This window comes from Pleurodeles waltl, chromosome 3_1 (assembly GCF_031143425.1).
Source record: "Pleurodeles waltl isolate 20211129_DDA chromosome 3_1, aPleWal1.hap1.20221129, whole genome shotgun sequence".
Lineage (NCBI taxonomy): Eukaryota > Metazoa > Chordata > Amphibia > Caudata > Salamandridae > Pleurodeles > Pleurodeles waltl.
The window spans coordinates 275,507,251-275,522,414 of record NC_090440.1 but is presented as its reverse complement, the minus strand read 5'-3'; positions in this window follow the sequence as shown (position 1 = coordinate 275,522,414).

The following is a 15,164-nucleotide window of genomic DNA, read 5'->3' as shown; positions in this document are numbered from 1 at the left end:
GCCCCTTTTTGACCTTTGCAGGTGGTGGAGTAGGGTGGTCCTTCTCTTCTGTCGGTGGTACACTGGCAGCTCTGACGGGTGCCCCCTTAGACCGTACTGGAGTAGCAGGGACCACAGCGGATGCAGATGTGCATCTAGACATCCTAGCCCTAGGGGAAGGATGGGGTGGAGGTGTAGGGAAGAGGTCAAAGTTAGCTAGGAAAAGTTTTTTTGACACACTGGGATGGGAAGATGGAGGGGGTTTGGGAGTGGAGGAAGAGGTAGTGGTTGTAGGAGGTGTACGTCTGCTGAGTTTGGGTGAAGGTGCATGGGTTGGAGGCTGTTGAGTGGGTGTGTGCCTGCGTTTGTGTACTTTGGGAGGAGGCTTACAGACACACTGGGAGAGAACACAGGGGACGTGTGAATGGTAGTGGGGGTGGTGAATGCACGTGAGTGGTGTGTAGTGATGGGCGTGCTGGTGATGGAGGTAGTGGCTGGGGATATAGTACATGCAGGTGTGAGTGGAGACGAGACTGGGAGGGCGGTGGGGGATGTGGAGGAGGGGGACACAGTGGAGGCAGTGGATGTTGGTGTGTCTGCATGGGGATGGTGCTTGTGTGAGTGCCTATGGGATGTGTGGTGCTTATGTTTTCCTGAGCCACTTTTGTGTGTTGATGTGTGTGCATGCTGGTCTGATGGTATTCTTGGGATAGGCTGAGGTAGAAGGGATTGGGTCTGGGTAGTGGAAGTTGGAGGGGGGAGTCTGGACACAGGGACAATGGCTGCCATCAGTGCTGAGGCCAGAACCTGAAATGCTCTCTGTTGGGCCACCACGCCCAAATGAATGCCCTCCAGGTATGCATTTCTTTGCTGCAAATGACGCGCGACACCCTGGATGGCATTCAGAATGGTTGACTGCCCAACAGTGAGGGATCTCAGGAGGTCAATAGCCTCCTCACTGAGGGCAGCAGGGCTGACTGGGGCAGGGTCTGAGGTGCCTGGGGCGAGGGAGATACCCACCCTCCTGGGTGATCGGGCACGGGAAACATGCTGAGGGGCTGCTGGGAGGGCGGTGCTGGTAGGGGGGAGTGGCGGCTGTACCTGTTGTTGCGGTGGGCACAAAGGTGCCCGCCACTGCAAGGGAGCTCCCATCAGAGGAGGAGTCGCTGTCGCTGGTGTCCCCTCCTATCCCCATCGTGGAGCTCCCCTCGCCCTCCGTCCCACTGGTGCCTTCAGACTCCGTAGATTCACCCTCATGGGCCATGTGAGATGCAGCTCCCTCTGTCGCCGGTGCCTCTGCTCCTCCGCCAGATGATGCTAATGCACACAAGGACAGGGTGACAAAACAAGAAGGGGGGGGAGACAGAGGAGACACATGGTCAATACCAGCAACACCACTACCGTTGGCGGACACAACACAAGGGAGCAGCCCTATGCAGTAGGCCATGCACTAGCAGTTAGTGGGAAAATCACCTGCCCATGGGGTACTATGCCTACCATCATTTGCTGCACACCTGGAACCCACAGGAGCCTGACTAGTTGTATATGCCCACTAACACTATTGGGTTTGGAGTGCCTCAGAGCCTGCCTAACCAGGGACCTGCCCTAACAAGTTCGCCCTGCCCTAGGAGAACCCACAGCCCCCACTTCCCAACCAGACACTTTGTAAAGCATGCAGAGTCAGCTGAATGACACTGTACTCACCCCCTTGTGGCTGCTGTGATGCCCTCAAGCGCCCATCCAACTAAGGATATGCCACCTCCAGGATCTGGAACATCAGGGGGGTCTCCGCCACCTTCTTGCTCCAGCTGCGCAGGTCCTCCCATCTCTTGCGGCAGTGGGTGCTCCGTCTATGATAGACTCCCAGGGTCTGCACTTCCTTAGCGATGGCACACCAAATACCCTTCTTCTGGTGGGTGCTGACCTAGAGGAAAGGTACAGGATGAAAGGAAATAACTCTCCCGTCCGGGCCGTCATACTCATTGCCCACCAGCTCCCACCCATGCCCTGATGCTCATACACTCACCATCCTCACATGCAGGCCTCAGCCCCCTCCACATGTATCTTCCATCCACACCACTCCAAACAGGCATTGTCCATTGCCCATGCATCATGCTCACAGTGTACTCACCTATTTGTCTGGAGGACCGTAGAGTAGCGTATGATGGGGGAGGACCTCATCCACCAGTTTGTCCATCTCCTCCGCAGTGAAGGCAGGGGCCCTTTCCCCAGACACATGAGCCATTGTCACTTCCAGACTGAGGTCACAGCAGCACTTGCAGTGTAGGTCCTCTCCTGTTGAAGGTCAGGTTTCAAGTGAGTGAACAGAAAATGGCGGTCACGTCCATAGCGGTGCGTACCGTCACCCTCGGCGTACATCATCATTGGCTCCTGGAACCCATAGGGCCCAATGACTGCGACGCTGCACAACTCCAGCGCAGTTACCTCATTTCCCCTTGTCCCTCCTTACAGGTCAGGCAGCAGCCATTTCAGGGGGGCACATGGCATGGCACCTAACTGCATCACAGAACAATTTGGCAGATATACGGACAAACAATGCCACACACGGATTTACTCACATTACTGAAAACACACTTGTGCAAACTATGTGGTACATGACCCTCTGCTCACCATTCTCCTCCTTAGGGCACATCCGCTGGGGCAGATGATGAGATGGCATCATCCTCCAGTGTACAGACCCCTGGTGGACCTGTCGACAATGGAAGACAGACACATTCATTATCACCTACAGACTTGATCGTTCCACAATCCAAGAACTGTGTGCACAATTGGAGCCAGACCTGATGTCAGCTATACACCATCCCAGAGGAATACCCCCTCTAGTGCAGGTCCTGTCAGTGCTCCATTTCCTGGCAAGTGGCTCCTTTCAAACTACAGTAGCCATGGCATCAGGGATGTCTCACACAATGTTTTCTAAAGTGTTAACCAGAGTGTTGTCAGCCCTGCTGAAACACATGCGCAGCTACATCGTTTTCCCCCTGGTGGAGGATTTGCCCACAGTGAAAACTGACTTTTATGCCCTGGGTCATATCCCCAAAGTCATTGGTGCCATTGATGGTACACATGTGGCATTTGTCCCCCCCCGCAGAAATGAACAAGTGTACAGAAATAAAAAAAGCTACCATTCTATGAATGTGCAGATGGCGTGTTTGGCAGACCAGTACATCTCACATGTGAATGCCAAGTATCCTGGCTCTGTGCATGACACTTACATTTTGAGGAATAACAGTATCCCTTATGTTATGGGCCAACTCCAGAGGCCCAAGGTCCCCAGACAGTATGAATAGGTGTCTGGGTATGGGGTCATACCTAAGGGTTAGTGTGTGTCTAACAGATATCCCTCGACATTTGCAGGTGACTCTGGTTACCCCAGCCTTTCATGGCTACTGACCCCAGTGAGGAATGCCAGGAGAAGGGCAGAGGAACGCTACAATGAGGCACATGGGTGAACTAGGCGTATTATTGAGAGGACGTCCGGCCTCCTGAATCGGGGAAAATAATCGTGGCATTTTGTGCAACCTGGCATTGCGACGCCAGGTGCCTTTTCTGCAGGAGGATGGCAGCTGTGGAGCCTGTGGGAAGTGAGGAAGAGGAGGCAGAGGAAGAAGATATTGACAACCGAACTAACATCATCATGCAGTACTTCCAGTGACAAACAGGTAAGAGACTGGCACTGTTCCTCTCATATCTGACTACTGTAGGACATTGTATAAATCAGCCTCTTAACCTCATTCTGCCTTCTGCTATCTTTACTGCTGTCCAACAACTGTCATGCATTGGTATGAGCAAATGAACATGTACATTGATATTTGTGGATGATGTTGTAATTACACATTTGGGAAAGAACAGACTGACTCCAGATTGGTTTGTGATTCAAGGGTGTTTATTTATGGGCTAATGTGTATAGGGGTATCTGGAAGGGGGTGATGGTGGAGGAAGGTCCATAGTAGAGTCCAGTCTCTTGGTATCACAGGTGCATTGTCCAAGGGGGCATAGGAAGGGGAGCAATGTCAGTTCCAGGTGGACAGGGTGACAGAGTGGGGCAGGAGGGTGACATTCAGGAGAGTCTTATTTCCTGGCGGGGTCTTGGCAATGTTCTCTGTCTTCTGCCTGGATCGCAGGGACCGTTTGCGGGGTGGTTCTCCTTCTGCAGGGGGTGGGGTGCTGTGGCCTGTTGGTCCTGTGGCGGGGCCTCCTGTCCACTAGTGCCGGCGGACGTAGAAGGCTGTTCATCAGTTGAGCTGGTGTCAGGGGCCCGGTGGTATGCCTCTGTCTCCCTCATGGTGTTGGCCATGTCTGACAGCACCCCTGCAATGGTGACAAGGGTGGTGTTAATGGACTTCAAGTCCTCCCTGATCCCCTGGTACTGCCCCTCCTGTAGCCGCTGGGTCTCCTGAAACTTGGCCAGTACCATGCCCATGGTCTCCTGGGAATGGTGGTATGCTCCCATGATGTTTGAGAGTGCCTCGTGGAGAGTGGGTTCCCTTGGCCTGTCCTCCCCCTGTCGCACAGCAGTCCTCCCAGCTTCCCTGTTGTCCTATGCCTCCGTCCCCTGAACCGTGTGCCCACTTCCACTGACCCCAGGTCCCTGATTTGCTTGGATTAGTGGGGTTGCCTGGGGTCCCTGTAGTGGTAGACACACTGCTGATTGACGTGTCCTGGGGACAGTGGCATGGGCCCACTGGGTGGGTGCTGTGGTGGTGTTTCCTGAGGGGGAGGTTCTGTGGTGGGTTGGGTTTGTGGCAGGGGAACCGGGCTGGTCATCTTGATCCAGGCATGCAGAGCTGCTGTCATCACTGTGGGCCTCTTCTGTGGGGGAACTGGATATGACTGGCACCTCCTGTCCGGTGAAGTTAGGTAGGGGTCCTGTTGGGGTGTAAATGCATTGTTATTTTATCTGTGTGTGCCATCTTGTGCAATGGGTGTTTCTCTCTATTACTGTGCTTGCAATATTGCCTTGTCCCTTGTGTGATTGTGTGCCCTGGGTGAGTCTCTCTCTTGGACATGCTTTGGTGATGGGTGTCCATGCAGGCCTGTGATGGGTGTCCATGCATTGTTGTTGCATGCAGGGCTTGGTATTGGGATGGGTGGGTTGTGATAGTGGGTTATATGTGATGTGATGGAGTGATTGGTGTGAGGGTAGGGGTAGGAGTTTGTGATGGCATGTAGGTAGGGTGGGAGATATATTAGTAAAGATTTGCCTTACCAGAGTCCAGTCCTCCTGCTACTCCTGCGAGGCCCTCACCTTCCCCCGTAGGTCGTTCCACCTCTTCCTGATGTCATTCCGTGTTCTTGGACGCTGTCCCACTGCATTGACCCTGTCGACAATTCTCCGCCATAGCTCCATCTTCCTAGCAATGGATGTCTGCTGCACCTGTGATCCGAATAGCTGTGGCTCTACCCGGATGATTTCCTCCACCATGACCCTGAGCTCCTCCTCAGAAAACCTGGTGTGTCTTTGAGGTGCCATGATGTGGTGTGAGTGATGTCTGAGGTGATGTTAGATGTGATGTGTGGGGTGATGTTTTGGGGTGTGTGGTGTTTTGTGCGTGGATGGTGTATGAGTGATGGTGTTGTGTGCCTCTGGATGCTGGTGTGGTCTTTGCTTTTCTCTCTCTCTCTGCTTCTTCAAAATATTTCATTGTAAGGGGTTGTGGGTAATGTGGGTGTGTGTTTTATAGTTTTGTGAGTGTGTGGGTGTGGTGTGTGTATGTGTGTCAGGTGTGTGTATTTAGAATAGTCCAATGTGGTGTAGTTTTGTAAGTGTGTGTGTATTTTGAGCAAGGTGGTATGTACGCCAATGGTTTACCGCGGTTGAATGACCGCCGCGTTGATTCGTGGGTCGTGATAGTGTGGGCGTATTCCTGTTGGCGTGACGGTGTGGGTTTTGGTACCGCCAATTCATCACTGACCTTTGGTGTGGCGGACTTGTGTGGGTGTCTGTATTGTGGAGGATTTCTCAATGTGGGTCATAATACCCGTAGCAGATTTCCGCTGCAGACACGATATGTTGGCGGCCGCCGGCACGGCGGTCAGCGGAATTTACCGCCAGGGTTGTAATGAGGGCCTATATCATTCTAGGAACTGTGATAGCCTGAAAGTCTTCAATTAATGACATGGATACAATATGTGATGCAACATTTGTCTGAGTCAAATGTCTACTCTTTACCATGTTAAAGTCAAATAAGAACACATTGTATTGCTCTTGCTCAAACTAAGAGGAAACAATGCCAAGGAGTGCAGCACTCTTAGTTTGAGTAATGAATTTATTAAAGCACCTCCCAGATATCAACTAAAAGGCACACAAATATATGAAACTAAGTATATAACTCAAATGAAGTAAAATGTGTCTATATACAAGAATAACCACAGCAGTTAAGCAATCATAGAAAGACATGTGCAATGCTTCAACAGTAAATATATATCTATACATATATATATATATATATATATATATATATATATATATATATATATACTTATGAGAAATAATCAAAAATGCATCACCAATGTTTTATTTTTTTTTCATCATCCTTACCAGCCAGGCTGGGGAACCAGGGATCAGCCAAGGAACCAATGCAGGAGACCCCCAAATTGGGATCAAAGAGATCCTGGGCAGCGCCTCAACTTCATAGGTGAGTTCCAAACTCAAGGAGAGATTTCTAGATAACCCCTCCCCTCTGTTATGAAATTAGATGCTTGCTGTACTTTGTCTGTGTCAAAAAAACACAAGAGAACTGGACAGATTCCCATGAATATTTTTGAGCTGTACATTCCTCTCATAAAGACATTCTCAGCCTTGTACACTTGTGTCTAGTCCGCACCCCCCAAAATATGTTTCAGCACGGTATGAAAAGAGAAAAACAAGTTCTGTGTGGAAAACAAATTTTGTGTAAAAGAACTGCAACTGAGGCAGGGCACAAAATAGAATCACTCACACAAAATGGAGTCTATGGTCAAACATGGAGTTGGTGGTTAAATACACATAACATTACAATCCACCCTTTGACCATTGACTCTCATAGCACACTGGTTTAAATTCACCTTTTTTCAGTTGTAGCATAGTGATTAGATTAGGTATGCATCGTACACAGCAACATAGCATTACTATGATACGTATTATTATGATTATTCCACCTAAAATAGAATGAAGCTGACCAAAATCAGGGATCCAACTGAAGAACCATTCCCACCACCCTTTGTCTACATCTTGTTTCACCACCTTTACCAATTCATGCAAGGCTCCAATGTGAAACTGGATAGATTTAGAGCAGTCCAACAAATGTAAACACATTCCTTCAAAATCTGAGCATTCCTTATTGTGTTTCAGTAACAAATATTCAATGGTGGCTTTGATTCTAAAGAGCAGCCTTTCTAGTAGCACACATACCTAGTAACAGTTCTGCCTAAGCAATAGATGTATAATTAATATTTTTGACTATGGAACATGCTAATTTGTTAATAACTCTGGTGTTATAAACAGCTAACCATGGTACTCCTACTATAGACAGACTTAAGCTTACATATTCTTCTTTAGATAATAAAACTATTTCAGAGTCACAATCTTCACCAAGTTGAATGGTTTCCCTTCTGTTTCGAGTACGCAATGCAGAATGTAATGGAATCATCATAAGTCCCAACCGTGTGAAAGCATACGGTCCTCCAGTTACATTTGCAGTGATGTAGGTATATGTGATATTCCCACAAGAAACTAACCACCCACAGCTAATTTAACATGTTTAATATGCCTGGCAGCAGACACTATGGTGGTCATTACGAGTCTGGTGGTCTGTGGACCGCCAGACTTATGATGGAGGTCAGACCGCTGTGCAAGCAGCAGTCCGACCTCATATAATGATCATGGTGGAGCTGTCACAGTCCAACCGTTAGCACCGCCAGGTTGCCGCCAGTTGACAGCCTGGCGGTCTCGGCAGTCGCAACCCACCAGGGCAGCGCTGCCCTGGGATTACGAGTCCCCTTTCTGCCCGCCTTTGCATGGTAGTCGGACCCCCATGCAAAGGCGGGCAGAAAGCGGGTGCCAGGTGCCCCATGGAGGCCCTTGCACTGCCCATGCCAAGACCCCCATGGACAGCCCATCGCACTTTTCACTGCCCGGATTATGGGCAGTGAAAAGTGCAACGGGTGCTGTCGCACCTGACTCACCGCCACATTGAGGCCGGCTCAATTATGAGCTGGCGTCAATGTTAAGGCCCTGTTCCCCGCTGGCCCGGCAGGCAGAAATGCTGTTTCTGCCCACCGGCCCAGCACGGAACTCTTAATATGGCTGGCAGGCAGAAGACCGGCAGGGTGGTCTTCCGTGGGAAAATGAGTTTGGCAGGCAGCCTCCGCCACCCACCAAGCTCATAATGAGGGATGATATTCTTGCAAGACATGCTATTATTTACATTTTTGCAGGTTTTTGTCAGTTCTTCTCTGACATAACACTTATTGTTCCCATGGGATCTCTCGAGGGGGAACCGTTGTCGCTTCGAGGAGCATTTGAGCGCACTTCCCAATCTTTTTAGTGTCACATGTTAGATTATAGCAAACATCGCCTGAGGTGACATTGTAAGCAATGATGTGTGTTAGGTTGTTCCATTTATCATCAGTAGTTTCTTGGCAAAAATGACAGTACTCATAAAGGGATAGATAAGTTAATACATCACTTTCTTCCACAGCCCCATCAGTGTTGGTACCGTTGAATATTTGCAGCAAGATACCGACAGGAGTTTGTATGGCAACTAGGCAGGTGGAAATGACATCAGTGGTGCTTTTCATATTCGTCATGCAGAAATCCAACCTGTTAAGCACAGTTTGCGCTAAGTAGATCTGGACATTTTCCAGCTGGTTTAGCGAAGGTGTTGATTGGCGCTGGTGGTCAGTCACTTCGGAGTTGGGGGGTTTTGGTCCTTCCCGACCCCACTCTGACACATCTGAAAATGCTCCACACACCACAGTCAGCACAAAGACACCTCGTAGTATGTTCTTTAAAAGAACCAGTATGATTCTTGCAAATAACATTTATCAGTTGGCACATGTTCCCATTTTTATTGTCCTGCTTTTATGACTAACAAAATGTTGTCTTTGCTCTTTGATATGATTTCTTCTAGTTCAGGGGGATGATTTGGGGATTCTACCCACAACTTAGCACCAGGAGCCTTTTGTCAGTGGAGTCAAAGCCTACCTCCCCATGCAAGGTAAGAAGGACTAGGCCAGTTCCCTTTCTGACTATTCCTCCATACACTGGAATTATTACAATTTGGGGAATTATATCTCCATTTTGTATTATCAAATCAGCATCTCCACTGTTCAGTAGGAGCACTTTAATTTCACCTGGGTAGTCTGCATCAATCACTCCCCTCAAGACCTGAATACCCTTGTGTGCCAGCCCAGATCGAGGGGCTATCAATCCGAAATGATCTGTATCTGTATTCCAACACCTGTTTCAATTAGGAAAAAATCTTGTGGTTTCAGTTTGTACATGTTCAGAGCATGCGAATCAAGACCTGCAGATTCTGGTGTCACTCTGTCTCCCATAATAGTATAAGCCGCTACATGAGGTTGTATCTGTAAGGCTGGGGTCAGCATTCGCATTGAAGGAGTTTCTGCATTTGTCAAAGGTCTTTTGTTCAGTATTTGTAATGCTTCATTTAAATGATCTCTCCAATTTTTCAGTAAACCCTCGGATAATTTTTGCAACTGAGACTTCAACAATCCATTCATTCTCTCAATCAATCCTGCAGCTTGTTGGTAATGTGGAATATGATAAATCACCTCTATATTGTGCTGTGAACAGTAGTCTTGCATCAACCTACCTTTAAAATGTGATTCGTTATCACTTTGAATCTGGAGTGGAACTCCATAGTACAAAATGAACAAGTCTAGTGTCTTAATCGTATTGAACAGAGTAATATGTTTACATGGAACTGCAATCGAATAGCCAGAATAAGGCGCACATTATGACATTGGCGGTATAAACCGCCTACCGCCATGGGAAAGTGTCAAAGCCCAGCTCACCTGAGTCCTTGTTCAGTTCTGATGGAGGTTGAAGACAGTCCGACCCCACCCTGAAACTGCTTGTTCCAGCACACTAGTTTTTAAAACAGTGCACTAAGAACAGAAGCTCAAGGGAAGGGGGGAAGTGGATAAAATAAAATAAAGAGACAACAGCGTTCTTGCGTTTCCACTGTTGAAGTGCTGCACAAATCTGCGGCCCTCTCTGACTTCGGTAGAAACTGGTGCCTAATGAAACATAAACAAAGAACAGATAAGTACATCCTATTCCTAACTGGGTTCCTGACTATCCCTTTATTTATTAGAAATTTTCTTCTAAAAGTACCTCTTGGATCCTGGTCTCTAGTTTCCAGGTTTGGAATGTGTTACTGCTCTGGGATGTGCTTTCTATTACTCTAAAGCTTCTAAAACATTAAACAAATACTGTTATCAGAATTATCAATATCAAACATTCATCTTAATATAACTAAAGCCTAAATTGCCAATAGCAGACTCACTTTTCCCATATTTCCAGAATCTTTTATACTGTAAAACAAATACTGTACTTTTACGTCAAAATACAGCATGTAATTTGTGCAAGTCCTTGATTACTGTTTGCCTTGCTGTTAATGGTTTCCACGGTTCGATTCTTAAAAGTTCCATAAAAAAAATGTTTGCTTCACAAAGTTCCGCAAAGTATTGTTGTAACAAAGAGTTCGAATCACAATGTTCGTGGAAGGTATCTTGTTTCAAATTGTCTATACACGAATCCAGAAATTGTTGTCAAAGTTCTTTCAGGTAATAAAAGTTTTGCACTTACTTGTTGCTGGCAAGAGATACTGATCAGTCTAACCTTGTCTTCTTTCTCTTTTGCAGGTTGCTTGTAGGAGAGAGGCTGAGGCAAGGAGGAACCGGAAACCGGAAGAAGGAAGAGCCAGCAGCTGCGCCCATTGAAGCCAATGAAAGTCTGTAGAGAGCAGGAGTGCCAGCGCCGAGGGATCTGTCCTCAGGTAAGCGAGAGGTAGACGAGCACAAGCACTGGGCGAGGCTCGAGGGCTGCCTTTTATAGACAGGGCTGGGTGTGGTCCTCACATGCTGCACATGTTCTTGAAAGGTGTGCAGAGCTGGGTGTGGTTTGAAGAGCTGGGTGTGGTCCTCACATGCTGCACATGTTCTTGAAAGGTGTGCAGAGTTTCAGTTATTATGCAAATGAGTTAAATTAACACATGGCCTAGAGAGGAGTGTTTTAAAGAAGCCTTGGTAAAAGCAAGGCCCAATGTGTAAACAAAACAGCACATTAAACAACATACACAGAAGCCTGGGGGGGGGGAAGGTGAGATAACAAGAAAGGCTTTCAATAGTAAGTTTAAAAGGGAGCTATTACAGAACCCACTAGTGCAGTGAGAGGGGACATGCTCTTTGCTGTGCACAAACCCTAACAGAAAGCCGCCAAAAGAACGTCACTGCGTCTACCATCTGTCTGCCAGATTATGACCACAACCGGACTTTCGCTGCAAGAAGGGCGGAAACCAGGCCGTAGCCATACTGCCGGATGGTGGTAAGGTGGCACTGCTACCACCAGCACCGCCACACCAGTAGACGGCCGCCAGCTGTATCATGACATGTGATATGGCTGGCGGTGGTTCTGCTGGTGGTTCCCTGATGGCAGGCCAGCTGAATGAAGGTAAATTGGGCTTCCAAAAGTGAAGGGGGGTGGAGGGGTGTTGTGTGTGGGGTTGTGTGCATGAATATGTGAATGTTTGTGTTAATGCGTATGTGTGTGTAGTGTTGTTTGCATGGGTGTATGCATGTGTGTGAATGCGTGTAAGAATAGAAATGTGAATGCGTATCTGCATGTCAGTGTGAATGTGTGTACGGATGTGTGTGAGCATGACTGGATGTATGCGTGTATGAATGTGTATATGCATGTGTGAGTGAGTGGGTGTATGCGTGGTGCATGTCTGCGGGTGTGTGCGTGTAGGGGGTGAGGGATTGGAAAGGGGGTGCGTTGATGGAGGGGGGCGTCTGGGGAGTGTTTGGGGGTGGGTGAGCCTCCTACCTGTCACTGGTAGGGCCTACCTCCATGGTTTTCGTGGCTTTGTTAACGCCACAAAAACCATGGCGGTAGGCTGGCTCAAAATGCCACCAGCAGTACTATAGTGGCCGCCGGGCTGGAGATTAATATCGCCGGCTCGGCGGCTGCTACCGCCATGGCGTTATGATAGGTAAGTTGGCGGGTTGTCATAATGTGGCGGTATGTACTGCCAGCCTGTTGGCGGTACTACCGCGGCCTTAACATCTACCGCAGGGGTCATATTGAAAACCTAAGTGTTCATCACAGTGTAGGCATATTGACACCTGCGACTATTCGGCAGTGGTCCAATGTAATCGATCTGCCATATCTGCCCTGGTAACTTTCCTCTCCCCAGCTGGCCTCTGACAGTCTGCGGAACAGATCTCTGTTGTGTACGTTGAGATAGGACATTGCATGATGATTGTCTTAATCACATCTACGGGAATGTGCATCCCTCTAATCTCTGCCACCTGCTAGTGGCCTTTTGTCCCAGGTGTCCACATTTGTGGTGAGCCCATTTAGCCATCTCCACCAAGTCAGAATCCTGTGTTGTCACTTCTGCTTCAGAAAGTCTGGCTTTTTTGCCTGCAAGGGAATTAAACCATCACTCTAGTAAGTCAGAGGGACAATAGGCATGATATATAGTGACGGTATTTTGCTCTAGCGTTTTCACAATTTCCTGCCACAATTCTTTGCCCCCCACCTCCTTAGAATGCATTTGCCAGTTGTGTGCATGCCACATGGGAAGCCAAGTGGCTAACCCATTGGCAGTAGACCAAGAATCAGTATAAATGTGACATTTCCCAGGTAATTCTTGTTTTAGAGCTTGGTATACAGCATACAATTCTGTGTACTGACTACTTTTTCCTTCTTCAGTAGTGGAAAGCAGCTTCTCGGTTACAGGATTATACAACACTGCCTTCCAATGTCTCTTGGCACCCACATACTTTGCAGAACCATAAGTGAACCACACATGCTTCCTATCCTCACGGGACAAGGGCCCAAATAGCTCACCCCACCTCACCAGTGACTCTTTTACCTCTGGCACCTCCTGTAACACCTCTTCATCCTGCACGGGAGCCTGTGCCACCTTTTCATGCAGGGCCGGGGATCCTGCTGGTACCACTCGGACCCTGTCCAGGATGTACCATTTTCACTTAATGATGCTTGCTTCCTGTGCATATCCTATTCGGTGAGTTTGGGGTGAACTCATCACCCACTGCATTATCGGGGTCTTGGGTCTCAGAATCACATTATGCCAGTAATCTGCTAGTAACTGTTTTCAAACAGAATGAACCGCTTGCTATCCTCTGGCAAATTCTTAATCCAAAATCCTAGGGGCACTCTCTGTCTTTCCTGGTTTGCCACATTCTCCAGTTTGAATATTGCCCCTGGACTGTCACATGCAACTCAATATCTCCCTCCTGTACTGGCCACAAGTCTAAAGCATGTTGAATAGGCCTGAGAGGAGTTTGCATAGCCACACTACGTGGATCTCCACAAAGTTGTAAAAACTCCATTGCGCTACGCGGAGTTCCGCTAGTAGGAGGAGGTTCTTGCTGCACCCATTCAAGTGACATTTAACGTCACTGGCAACGCAAAGTATGTGCTCGCATTGGAATTCTCATGTGAACGGCACGACGTGGTTCGCATTGGCGTGACCATCTTGTGTTTTTTTGCTTGTTATGGTGCTGGGGCCTACTTTTCTATCCCTCTATATCTCTCCAATCCCTCTGTTTTAAGATCTATTTCCCCCTAGTTTCTATTTATTATATTACCTTTTCTCTTTCTCTTTTTAAATTTTAACTTTTCTCCTATTTTTTGTGACTTTGTTAGTTTTTCATTTTTTTTTGCTTTACCTTTTTCCCTCCCTTTTTTCTAATCTTTCATTATCTCTCCCCCCCAAGACCCCAGTGCCATGGCACAGCAGGGGAGCGGCAGCCCCAGACCCCCAACCACAAGCATCAGCCGCCTTCCTTGCGGGCATCAATGCCATCAAGGGGTGCAGCCCATGCCATATTTTCTGAGGTGGAGGTGGCTGCCTTGGTGTGCGGTGCCACTTACCTTCCACCTTGGCAGCAGGCCTGGGTCTGGGAGTGCCAGCAACGCTCGGAGAGGGTGCACCAGGCTGCGGTCGGGTGTACCAAGCAACAGCTGACACACCGTTGGGTCACCATCCTAGATCAGAAGATGGACCTGCTCGAGCTGGTAGGCATCGAGGTTGCGGGGCTCGTGAGTAATAATTAATTATTAGTTGTGTTTCATGTTAATAGTTTCTTCCCAAATAGCAAGCATGCTGCTCACAAGCAGGTAAGTTAACTTTATGTTACAAATATAATATTATGTGATCATCATATAGACAGGTGCTTAGTGATACCTAATAGTACTTGTTTTGGCGCTTGCTTGGGCTGATAAGGAAGTAATGCAGAGACTCCTTCTGTGCCCTGTCTAAGATAGTTATTGTTAATATTAGTATTAATGAGTTTGCATGTTCTCTCACTTCTATATGCCTTTACTTTTTGTAACTTCTGCTAATCCATTTCCTAGTGAAGTGTAGTAGTTTTGCATGCATCCAATCTATGCATTGAGAGATTGAGAATGAGATGAGAATGGTAGAAATCATTCATTCCAATATATTAGTAATTCCAATATGTAGATTAGGAAATTTGGAATAGATTTAGGAAATTTGGAATAGGATGGTCCATGATACTAGTATTATTATTATACAGGCGCTCTAAACCTCTGATGTAGAAATGTTACTGCGTTTGCCTTTTCCTTAAAAATAATTAGGATTCTTGGAGAGATTATTTATTAACAGTACCACTAATTTTGTCTAATTTTTTTTCTTACATCATCCAGCATCCAGGGGCAAAAAGAGGGCTGGTCGAGAAGTGGACGAGGCAGCTGAAGATGACCCCTCTACAAGTTCCAGCCAGATGGATCTGCTGGCCTCAGTAAGTCCTCCTGTTGTTGTTAATATTAATATTTATTTCCTTAACTTTTACCGCTCCTCACTTATTTGCTACATTTTTACTGTCTCCTAATTTTTTTCCAACTCCACTTTGATTTATCAGTTTCGTAAACTCTTCTTATCACT